General features: G+C 35.9%; 1 protein-coding gene across 4 annotated transcripts in view; it reads right to left on the bottom strand.

The window, feature by feature from the left end:
* The window catches only part of LOC133650026 (rho guanine nucleotide exchange factor TIAM1-like), a 141379-nt gene extending 139811 nt beyond the window's left edge, over nucleotides 1-1568 (bottom strand). For all 4 annotated transcript variants that reach the window (XM_062046774.1, XM_062046773.1, XM_062046775.1 and 1 more), the window contains exon 1: nucleotides 1289-1568. The gene's annotated coding sequence lies outside the window, so the exon portion shown is untranslated. The remainder of the gene's footprint in view (nucleotides 1-1288) is intronic.
* Nucleotides 1569-13199: the final 11631 nt, after the last annotated feature.

The following is a 13199-nucleotide window of genomic DNA, read 5'->3' as shown; positions in this document are numbered from 1 at the left end:
CGGTTGTTAGAACTAGGGATGGGTACTGTTCACATTTGAAGCGATACGGTACAGATTCCTGGCACACAGGAATCAATACCGGTACCCAATTTTCGGTACTTTTGTAAATTTTTGGGGTGGGGCGGTTGAGACAAAAAAAAAAAAAAAACATCTATTTTTTTTTAATTGGTTGTTAGAACTAGGGATGGGTACCGTTCACATTTGAAGCGATACGGTACCGATTCCTGGCACACAGGAATCGATACCGGTACCAAATTTTCGGTACTTTTGTAAATTTTTGGAGGGGGGGGCGGGGTTGAGAAAAAAATTTAACTAAATTTTTAAAAATGAAAAAATCGGTTGTTAGAACTAGGGATGGGTACCGTTCACATTTGAAGCGATGCAGTACCGATTCCTGGCCCACGGGAATCAATACCGGTACCCACATTTCGGTACTTTTGTAAATTTTTGGGGTGGGGGGGTTGAGAAAAAAATTAAACTAAATTTTAAAAAATAAAAAAATCGGTTGTTAGAACTAGGGATGGGTACCGTTCACATTTGAAGCGATACAGTATCGATTCCTGGCACACGGGAATCGATACCGGTACCCAATTTTTGGTACTTTTGTAAATCTTTGGAGGGGGGGCGGGGGGTTGAGAAAAAAAAAAATATATATATATATTTTTTTTTTAAATTGGTTGTTAGAACTAGGGATGGGTACCGTTCACATTTGCAGCAATACAGTACCGATTCAATACCGGTACCCAAATTTCGGTACTTTTGTACATTTTTGGGGTGGGGGGGTTGAGAAAAAAATTAAACTAAATTTTTAAAAATAAAAAAATCGGTTGTTAGAACTAGTGATGGGTACCGTTCACATTTGAAGCGATACGGTACCGATTTCTGGCACACGAGAATCGATACTGGTACCCAATTTTCTGTACTTTTGTGGAGGGGATATGAGAAAAATAAATAAATACAATTTAAAAAAAATAAAAATCGGTTGTTAGAACTAGGAATGGGTACCGTATATGTATATATATGTGTGTGCGTGTGTGTATATATATACTGTATGACACCCCTGACCTAGAGGTAGTTTGGCTGAGTCCGCTCTCAGTGCTGCTGGAGTGATGTGATCGCCGAATGCCGGACATCACACACAGTGTTGGATTTTAGGTGACTCAGTACCCGGTAGGTTTTGGGTCAGTGCCAATACAGAATGGTGTACCCATCCCTAGTTAGAATGTCAGAGTTTGACCCTGTCACAGATTATCTCTACAACAGCAGACGATACTTGCAGCACAATTACCTGTGGTCAAGGCCTCACCACCACGCCGTCCTCGGCCGGACACATGCCCCGCCCCCCTGCAGGCGGCTGCGGTCTACCACCCCCCGGTCCGGGTCACCTGACCTGTCCTGAGCACAAAAGAAGCAAGCGACGGTGAGCTGACAGTGACCAGTTGTCCACACAGAAAAGCCTCGTGGTACGTCAAGTCCCGGGCCACATTTCTTTTCAACCACACCCTAAAGAGTGGCGAACCGCGGAGCGCTCGGGCGTGTGCGCACACGCCAAGTCATGGCCGCCCCGCCAAGTCTCCCACTCTGAAAGGAGGAGAGCGACTATGATGTCACATGATGCGTGGCATGCAACCATAAAGGGACGTTCAGTCCAACAAAGCGTGCGGAAAGGCATTCACCCAGTCATATTCACTCGAGTCTTATCAAAGTGCTTTTCAAACTAATGCGCTGACATCACCACTGTCACACAGCTTTGTTGTGTCACATTAAACAGCACTTTCATCTTTATTCCAACTATTTAACCATGAAATATTACCATTGTTATTATAATTAAAATAATATGTATTTTCAATGTGTTACAAAACCAGTGAAGTAGTCACGTTGTTTACGACCCCCGTCCCTTGGAAACAGCTGTTGCCTTGTAATCAGGGAAAGTCCAACTAAAAGAGGAGGCGTACAATCTTTCGTCAGAGCGTGCTGGAAGACTGTAAATAAAAATGGTAAATGGTAAATAAAAACCGAATACAATGATTTGCAAATCCTTCTCAACCTATATTCAGTTACAAAAGACTGCAAAGACAAGATATTTAACGTTCAAACTGGAAAACTTTGTGAATTTTGGCAAATATTAGCTCATTTTGAACTTGATGCCTGCAGCATGTTTCAAAGAAGCTGGCACAAGTGGCAAAAAAGACTGACAAAGTTGAGGAGTGCTCATCAAAGACTTATTTGGAACCACTTTTGTCAACAAATGTGTGAGCAAATTGTTTTAGGAACAACATTTATCAACCAGCTATTGCAAGGAATTTAGGGATTTCACCATCTACGCTCCGTAATATCATCAAAAGGTTCAGAAAATCTGGAGAAATCACTGCACGTAAGCCATGATATTACGCACCTTGGATCCCTCAGGCGGTACTGCATCAAAAAAACGACATCAGTGTGTAAAGGATATCACCACACGGGCTCAGGAACACTTCGGACAAGCACTGTCAGTAACGACAGTTGGTCGCTACATCTGTAAGTGCAAGTTAAAACCCTACTATGCAAAGCCACAGCCATTTATCAACAACACCCGGAGCTGGGCCCGAGCTCATCTAAGATGGACTGATGCAAAGTGGAAAAGTGTTCCGTGGTCTGACGAGTCCACATTTCGAATTGTTTTTTGGAAACTGTGGTACATCGTGACCAAAGAGGAAAAGAACCATCCGGATTGTTCTAGGGTCAAAGTGTAAAAGGCAGCATGTGTGATGGTATGGGGGTGTATTAGTGCCCAAGGCATGGGTAACTTACACATCTGTGAAGGCACCATTAATGCTGAAAGGTACATACGGGTTTTGGAGCAACATATGTTGCCATCCAAGCAACGTTATCATGGACGCCCCTGCTTATTTCAGCAAGACGATGCCAAGCCACGTGTTACATCAACATGGCTTCATAGTAAAAGAGTGCGGGTACTGGACTGGCCTGCCTGTAGTCCAAAAATTAGTTTCTTAGTGTGAACATGAAATATCTTGTCTTTGCAGTCTATTCAATTGAATTTAAGTTGAAAAGGATTTGCAAATAATTATATTCTGTTTTTATTTACCATTTACACAACGTGACAACTTCACTGCTTTTGGGGTTTGTAGAATAAACACAGCTTTATTTTGTCACATTAAACAGCACTTTTAATGTTTCATGTTTTCATCTTTGTTGAGTGTGCAACTTACATTTACATTTTATCATAAATATTACCATTAAATTATATTTATTTTATTTTTTTTAGAATAAACACAGCTTTATTTTGTCACATTAAACAACACTTTTCATCGTTGTTGAGTGTGCAACTTACATTGTATCATTAAATATAATGGTTATTATTAATAAATCATTTTCAATGTTTTAGAATAAACAGCCTAATTATGTCACATTAAACAGCACTTTTAATTTTTCATGTTTTCATATTTTGTTGAGTGTGCAGCTTATATTTTATCATTATTTATAATCATTATTATTAAGTAATATTTTTCAATGTTGTAGAATAAACAGCTCTATTGTGTCAAATTAAACAGCACTTTTAATGTTTTCATCTTTGTCGAGTGTGCAACTTACATTTAAATTCTACTATTTAATATTATTATTATTATTAAATAATAATGATAATATTTTTCAATTTTTTTTTAGAATAAATAGCTTTATTATGTCACATTGAACAGCACTTTTAATGTTTGATGTTTTCATCTTTTGTTGAGTGTGCAACTTACATTTAAATTATATTATTCAATATTATTATTATTAAATAATAATGATAATATTTAAAAAATGTTTTTTGAATAAATAGCTTTATTATGTCACATTGAACAGCACTTTTAATGTTTCATGTTTTCATCTTAGTCAAGTGTGCAACTTACATTTAAATTATATTATTAAATATTAATATTATTATTAAATAATAATGATAATATTTTAAAACATTTTTTTTAATAAATAGCTTTATTATGTCACATTAAACAGCACTTTTAATGTTTCATGTTTTCATCTTTTGTTGAGTGTGCAACTTACATTGAAATTATATTATTAAATATTATTATTATTATTATTAAATAATGGTGATATTTATTTTTATTTTATTTTTTTAGAATAAATAGCTTTATTATGTCACATTGAACAGCACTTTTAATGTTTCATGTTTTCATCTTTTTCAAGTATGCAACTTACATTTAAATTATATTATTAAATATTATTATTATTATTAAATAATAATGATAATATTTTTCAATTTTTTTTTAGAATAAATAGCTTTATTATGTCTCATTGAACAGCACTTTTAATGTTTCATGTTTTCATATTTTGTTGAGTGTGCAACTTACATTTAAATTATATTATTAAATATTATTATTATTATTAAATAATAATGATAATATTTTTAAAAAATGTTTTAATAAATAGCTTTATTATGTCACATTGAACAGCACTTTTAATGTTTCATGTTTTCATATTTTGTTGAGTGTGCAACTTACATTTAAATTATATTAAATATTATTATTATTATTCTTATTAAATAATAGTGATAGAATATATATATATATATATATATATATATATATATATATGTATATATATATATATATATATATATATATATATATATATATATATATATATATATATATATATATTTTTAGAATAAATAGCTTTATTATGTCACATTGAACAGCACTTTTAATGTTTCATGTTTTCATCTTTTGTTGAGTGTGCAACTTGCATTTTATCATTAAACATAATCATTGTTAAATAATTTTAAAAAATGTTGGTTTTTTTTAGAATAAACAGCTTTATTGTGTCACATTAAACAACACTTTTCATGTTTTCATAATTGAAAGACAATAAAGTATCATGTTTTCATCTTTGAAAAAGGGCACCACTCATTAAAGTGTTAAAAGGAAGTCAAACATTGTTTATATTTTTTTAATTTTTATTTTTTACTTTCAACGCTTGTTTTTTTATGTTCTTTTGTCACAAAAACACTCAAAATATGCAAAATTTTCCCCAAATAATATAATTTAAAGTGTAATATTTGATGTGAAGTCATACCAAAGACTATAAAAATGGGAGCCGTTACCTCCCTGCTTGGCACTCAGCATCAAGGGTTGGAATTGGGGGTTAAATCACCAAAAATTATTCCCGGGCGCGGCCACCGCTGCTGCTCACTGCTCCCCTCACCTCCCAGGGGGTGATCAAGGGTGATGGTCAAACGCAGAGAATAATTTCACCACTCCTAGTGTGTGTGTGACAATCATTGGTACTTTAGCTTTAACTTTAGAGGCTATTTCATCCCTACAAGCCTGTTTCGCAGGTTTCCCTGCACTTCAGGGGATTTAAAAATGATTTTTTTTTTGTATCGATACGTCATTGTGGAGGGGGTGGGTGGCCCGCCGCGAATCGGGGTGTGTCGGGACGGGCCTCGAAGACAGCGACAGGTGCGTAGATGGGCCTTGTTATCTAATCGTCTGTCGCCTTCATTAGCAGCAGCCGTAATGAGACGAGTAGTTGGAGTTGGAGGTGCTGCTGAAAGACACTTTGCTGAAAAGCAAAAGACTTTGCACCATTGTATGACAATAAAACAGTGTTATACCCAGAGTTCCGGGCTTTCCTGGCAGTGTGTGGTGGTCTGAGGAACCCACTAGAGCAGTGGTCCCCAACCGATTGGTACCGGGCCGCACAAGAAAAAAATAAAAAAATAAAAAATAAAAACTTTTTTTTTTTAATGAAATCACTATAAAAAACACAATATATACATTACATATCAATATAGATCAATACAGTCTGCAGGGATACAGTCCGTAAGCACACATGATTGTATTTATTTATGTAAAAAAAAAAAAAAAAAAAAAAAATTTTTATTTTTTTTAATGAAATCACTATAAAAAACACAATATATACATTACATATCAATATATATCAATACACTCTGCAGGGATACAGTCCGTAAGCACACATGATTGTATTTATTTATTTAAAAAATTTTTTTTTTTTATTTTTTTATTTTTTTTTTTTAAATGAAATCACTATAAAAAACACAATATATACATTACATATCAATATATATCAATACAGTCTGCAGGGATACAGTCCGTAAGCACACATGATTGTATTTATTTATGTAAAAAAAAAAATATATATATATATATTTTTTTTTTAATGAAATCACTATAAAAAACACAATATATACATTACATATCAATATATATCAATACAGTCTGCAGGGATACAGTCCGTAAGCACACATGATTGTATTTATTTATGTTAAAAAAATATATTAAAAAAAAAAAAAAAAATTTAAATACCCGTGGGACAAATTTTCAAGCGTTGACCGGTCCGCAGATACAAAAAGGTTGGGGACCACTGCACTAGAGGGCAACTTCTCCAGTCCTTAAAAAGACGCTGAGGTGATATCTTGACTGGAAAAGGAACTGCTTAAAACCGCGGATCCGAAAGAACAATCCGGAGCTCACGTAGCAAAAGATTCATGAAGTGGAAAAAAAAAAAAAAAGAATCAAACTCCCGAGGCCGACGTTTTTATATTTGCAGCATATTTACATATCACATCCAGCCTAACGACACCTTGCACCTGTGTACGTATGTGTGTGTACGTGTGTGTGTGTACGTGTGTGTGTGTGTTACACACAAAACCCTGTCTGACAACACGACAAGGAGCATAAAGCATTGCTGTCTTTTCCTGCGGCGGTGTTCAGTCAACAATGTTTTATTCCCCGCCCCCCCCCATCGATGGGGGGGCTAGCGAGGGCGAGGGGAGGTGACGCCAGGCCGAAGGCGAACTACAAGAGGAGCACGGAGGTAGCAGCTCCACGTCGGGAGGCCTTCTGAGCTATGAATAGATGAGAGAGATGCGGGGAGAGGAGGATGCTGAGTGAGTGGCTAAGCAGACATGTGCTGACACATTATTCACTGTGGCTCTATTATGGTGAATTAACACATCAAATGTCTTTAACCTCCTTTATATTCATATTTAGGCCCACAGGCCTACTGTATTAAAGGCCTACTGAAATGATTTAAAAAATTTTTTAAAAGGGAATAGCAGATCCATTCTATGTGTCATACTTGATCATTTTGCGATATTGCCATATTTTTGCTGAAAGGATTTAGTAGAGAAAATCGACGATAAAGTTCGCAACTTTTGCTCGCTGATAATAAAAAAAAGCCTTGCCTGTAGCGGAAGTAGCGTGACGTCACAGGAGCTAGTATTCCTCACAATTCCCCGTTGTTTACAATGGAGCGAGAGAGATTCGGACCGAGAAAGTGACGATTACCCCGTTAATTTGAGCGAGGATGAAAGATTCGTGGATGAGGAACGTTACAGTGAAGGACTTGAGAGGCAGTGCAGGACGTATCTTTTTCCGCTCTGACCGTAACTTAGGTACAAGCTGGCTCATTGGATTCCACACTCTCCTTTTTTTATTGTGGATCACGGATTTGTATTTTAAACCACCTGGGATACTATATCCTCTTGAAAATGAGAGTCGAGAATGCGAAATGGACATTCAGTGCCTTTTATCTCCACGAAATGCTTTAGCTACGAGCTAACGTGATAGCATCGTGCTTTAACTGCATATAGAAACAAAAGAAATAAACCCCTGACTGGAAGGATAGACAGAAAATCAACAAGGTGTATTTAAAAAATAAAAACAATTTTTTTTTTTTTTTTTTTCTTTCTTTTACATAAATAAATACAATCATGTGTGCTTACGGACTGTATCCCTGCAGGCTGTATTGATCTATATTGATATAAAATGTATATATTGTGTTTTTTATGTTGATTTCATTAAAAAAAAAAAAAAAAAATTTTTTTTTTTTTTTTTAAATTCTTGTGCGGCCCGGTACCAATCGGTCCGCGGACCGGTGGTTGGGGACCACTGATCTAAAGGATAGCCACCGGAACACTGAAATTCAAGTATTTTTATTTTTTTTCTATGTAAATAAAATAAATATATATATATATATATATATAGCTAGAATTCACTGAAAGTCAAGTATTTCATACATATATATATATATATATATATATATATATATATATATATATATATATATATATATATATATATATATATATATATATATATATATATATGAAATATATATAAAATACTCGAGTTGGTGAATTCTAGCTGTAAATAATCACGCCCCCCGCCCACATTAATTAAATAAATAAAAAATAAAAAATATATACACTAATTAATATATGTTAATAATTTATATATGTTAATAATATATATATATTTATATATATATATATATATATATATATATATATATATAATATATATATATATATATATATATATATATATATATATAAATATATATATATATATATTATATATATATGTATGTGTGGGAAAAAAATCACAAGACTATTTCATATCTACAGGCTGTTTCATGAGGGTTTTTCCACAATCCTCAGGAGATTGAGGATTGAGGAAAAACCCTCATGAAACAGGCCTGTAGAGATGAAATAGTCTTGTGATTTTTTTCCCACACATACATATTACGCTCTACCACGGTATCGAGCACTATTTTTTGGATAATCTAATTAAGACATATATATATATATATATATATATATATATATATATATATATATATCATATATATACATTAATAAATAAATAAATAAAAAATATATATACACTAATAAATATATGTAATAATTTAAGACAATAATCTATCAATAATATAGTATTAATAATGAAATATATATTTATAATATCTGTATATATTAATTAATGTGTATATGCCCTTTGAGACTTTTGTGATTTAGGGCTATATAAATAAACATTGATTGATTGATTGATATGTATTAATAGTTTATAAAACAACTATGTAATTATTATTATTATTAATACTGTCGTAATTTTTTTTTTTTTTCATTTAGATATATTTATATAAATTTGAATTTAAAAAAAATGTACATTTACATTTTGGTTTATTTCACTGTCAACCCATGACTTTAAGACTGTTCCTTAAGTAAGAATAATTGTTTCTAAGACCTAAAAAATTACAATAATTTAGCATGCCTGATTTTTTTTAAATGTATACAAAAAAATCAAATTGTTTTTTGTTTTTTTGTCATAAAGAAATACAATCATGTGTGCTTACGGACTGTATCCCTGCAGACTGTATTGATTTATATTGAATATATAATGTATATATTGTGTTTTTTATGTTGATTTAATAAAAATAAAAAAAACTTTTTTTTTTTTTTTTTTTTTTTTTTTAATTTCTTGTGCGGCCATCGGTCCACGGACCGGTACCCGGGCCGCGGCCTGGTGGTTGGGGACCACTGCATTACATCATATTCACATAAATCATATCTATTGTCTGCCCTAAATGTCAAAATATTTTTGTTTATATCCCACCCGTACCACCCACCCCCACCCCCCAAAAAAAGAAAGAAACAACAACAAAAACAAAGTATATCTACAAATACATCGATAAATAAACAAAGAAAAAAAAGAAATAATAATACATTAATAATAATAACAATCAGAAATAAAATAAAATATAAACAGATACATATATATATATAAATATATATATATATATATACACACACATACATATATATATATATACATATACAGTATATACATACATACATATACACATATATATTGTGCTCGCTTCTATAAGCCAGCGGTTCATCCTCTGTATATTCAGCTTCAAAAAAGATAAGTAATAAAGATAAGGTATAAAACGCCAAAGTGGTATTTTGACGCGAAAATGAGTGTTCTTTCTGCGTTATTACAAAAATTCAACATGCCTGGATTTTAACGGCTACACAATAACTAACTTAAAACAAGGACGCCTGCTCGCCACGTCGTTGAACACGATGCTACAGATCTCACCTGTCAAGTCTCCTGTATCTACAAAGTGCGTCATCGCAGCCAGAAAACCGACAATGGACGCAATAGAGCACTGCATACGTCGTGCGGGATTCGAACCGGGAACCCTGTGGTTGGTGGACAACCCTCTGTCCAAAGACCTCGTGCTTTGTGTCCAACATCTTTTCCTGTAAGTAGTGCAGTGTTCAGTAACAACAACAACAACAATGTCCTCCTACAAGGGAGAAGACGCGTTCCCAAAGTGGAATCATCTTGTATAAACTCCACTCTTGCACTCCACCCACGGCCATAAATCATCACATGACTAAGTGTCGGCGCTTGAAACAACAACAACGTGCACCATCTGTTGATTACGCCTCATTCGGATTCTGTTTGATTCACCTGAACATTTGTTTGAGTTCGCAGGACGAGCAACCAGTAGGAATCTGCTCTGTTCAACCTATGTTCCATTGAATAGACCGCAAAGACAAGATTTTTAACGTTCCAACTGGTAAACCTTGTCATTTTTTGCAAATATTAGCTCATATTGAAGTTGATGCCTGCAACGTGTTGTCAAAAAAGCTGGCACAAGTGGCAAAAAAAGACTGAGAAAGTTGAGGAATGCTCATCAAACACTTATTTGGAACATCCCAACTGGTTGAACAGGCTAATTGGGAACAGGTGGGTGCCATGATTGGGTATAAAAGCAGCTTAGTCAGTCATTCACAACAAGGACGGGGCGAGGGTCACCACTTTGTCAACAAATGTGTGAGCAAATTGTTGAACAGTTTAAGAACAACATTTCTCAACCAGCTATTGCAAGGAATTTAGGATTTTCACCATCTACGCTCCGCAATATCATCAAAAGGTTCAGAGAATCTGGAGAAATCACTGCACTTAAGCGATGATATTACGGACCCTTCGATCCTTCAGGCGGTACTGCATCAAAAAGTGACATCAGTGTGTAAAGGATATCGCCACGTGGGCTCAGGAACACTTCAGAAAACAATATCAGTAACTACAGTTGGTCGCTACATCTGTAAGTGCAAGTTAAAACTCTACTATGCAAAGCAAAGCCATTTATCAACAACACCCAGAATCGCCGCCAGGCTTCGCCGGGCCCGTGGGTGCGATGATTGGGTATAAAAGCAGCTTCCGTGAAATGCTCAGTCATTCACAAAAAAGGACGGGGCGAGGGTCCCCACTTTGTCAACAAATGTGTGAGCAAATTGTTGAACAGTTTAAGAACAACATTTCTCAACCAGCTATTGACAAGGAATTTAGGGATTTCACCATCTACGGTCTGTAATATCATCAAAAGGTTCAGACAAATCTGCACTTAAGCGATGATATTACGGACCTTCGATCCTTCAGGCGGTACTGCATCAAAAAGTGACATCAGTGTGTAAAGGATATCGCCACGTGGGCTCAGGAACACTTCAGAAAAGCACTGTCAGAAATACAGTTGGTCGCTACATCTGTAAGTGCAAGTTAAAACTCTACGATGCAAAGCGAAAGCCATTTATCAACAACACCCCAGAAACGCCGCCGGCTTGGCTGGGCCCGAGCTCATCTAAGATGGACTCATGCAAAAATGGAAAAGTGTTCTGTGGTCTGACGAGTCCACATTTCAAATTGTTTTTTGGAAACTTTGGATGTGGTGTCCTCCGGACAAAGAGGAAAAGAACCATCCGGATTGTTCTAGGCGCAATGATATGGTTTCTCAGTGTGAACGTTAAATATCTTGTCTTTGCCAGTCTAATCAATTGAATATAAGTTGAAAAGGATTTGCAAAACATTGTATTCGGGTTTTATTTACCATTTACACAACGTACCAACTTCACTGGTTTTGGGTTTGTAGAACTGCGGGTCATTTCCGAGCCTTGTAGTTCGGGTAGTTCTTCTACTTGGTATCATTACAGTGGATGTCAGGTGTAGATCCACCCATGGCATTTGTTTACATTGAGGTGCGCTGCCCTAATGGTTAGTTCAAGAAAGTTAAAGATTTTTGTGATTTCAGATTGTTTGTGAGGGCACAAAGGGACTTAAGACATAAGACAGCAGCTTGCTGTTGTTGTTTTGGCTTGTTAACGTATAGAAAGTTGCCTTGTTACGTGTGTTTGATATACAGTTCTGTATAGCACTTTGTATTGTGTTCAAAGTGTACAAACCTTCACTAAAATACGGACTTTTGTCGAGGGCGGAACCCATTATTCATATTTTCTTACAGAGAAATTTACTTCACTAACTTTTCTATTTACAAACCCTGTCCAAAAAACGGTTTATTCGTAAATTGAGGTTCCACTGTATTAAAAGAAGTGGCCAGAAGTGCTAGCAGCTGATCCTGAACCAGGTAAATAGTCCTGAACAAGTACCGAAGCGAGCACAGCTGATCCTGAACCAGGTAAATAGTCCTGAACAAGTCCCGAAGCGGGCACAGCTGATCCTGAACCAGGTAAATAGTCCTGAACAAGTCCCGAAGCGAGCACAGTTGATCCTGAACCAGGTACATAGTCCTGAACAAGTCCCGAAGCGGAGCACAGTTGATCCTGAACCAGGTACATAGTACTTAACAAGTCCCGAAGGGAGCACAGCTGATCCTGAACAGGTACATAGTCCTTAACAAGTCCAGAAGCGACCACAGCTGATTCTGAACCAGGTAAATAGTCCTGAACAAGTCCCGAAGCGAGCACAGCTGATCCTGGAACCAGGTACATAGTCCTGAACAAATCCCGAAGCGAGCACAGCTGATCCTGAACCAGGTAAATAGTCCTGAACAAGTCCCGAAGCGGGCACAGCTGATCCTGAACCAGGTAAATAGTACTGAACAAGTACCGAAGCGAGCACAGCTGATCCTGAACCAGGTAAATAGTCCTGAACAAGTCCCGAAGCGAGCACAGCTGATCCTGAATCAGGTAAATAGTCCTGAACAAGTCCCGAAGCGAGCACAGCTGATCCTGAACCAGGTAAATAGTCCTGAACAAGTCCCCGAAGCGAGCACAGCTGATCCTGAACCAGGTAAATAGTCCTGAACAAATCCCGAAGCGAGCACAGCTGATGCTTAACCAGGTACATAGTCCTGAACAAGTCCCGAAGCGAGCACAGCTGATCCTGAACAGGTAAATAGTCCTGAACAAGTCCCAAAGCGGGCACAGCTGATCCTGAACAGGTAAATAGTCCTGAACAAATCCCGAAGCGAGCACAGCTGATGCTTAACCAGGTACATAGTCCTGAACAAGTCCGAAGCGAGCACAGCTGATCCTGAACCAGGTGAAATAGTCCTGAACAAGTCCGAAGCAAGCACAGTTGGTCCTG

This window comes from Entelurus aequoreus, linkage group LG05 (genome assembly GCF_033978785.1).
Source record: "Entelurus aequoreus isolate RoL-2023_Sb linkage group LG05, RoL_Eaeq_v1.1, whole genome shotgun sequence".
Lineage (NCBI taxonomy): Eukaryota > Metazoa > Chordata > Actinopteri > Syngnathiformes > Syngnathidae > Entelurus > Entelurus aequoreus.
This window is presented reverse-complemented; position numbering and strand designations above follow the sequence as displayed.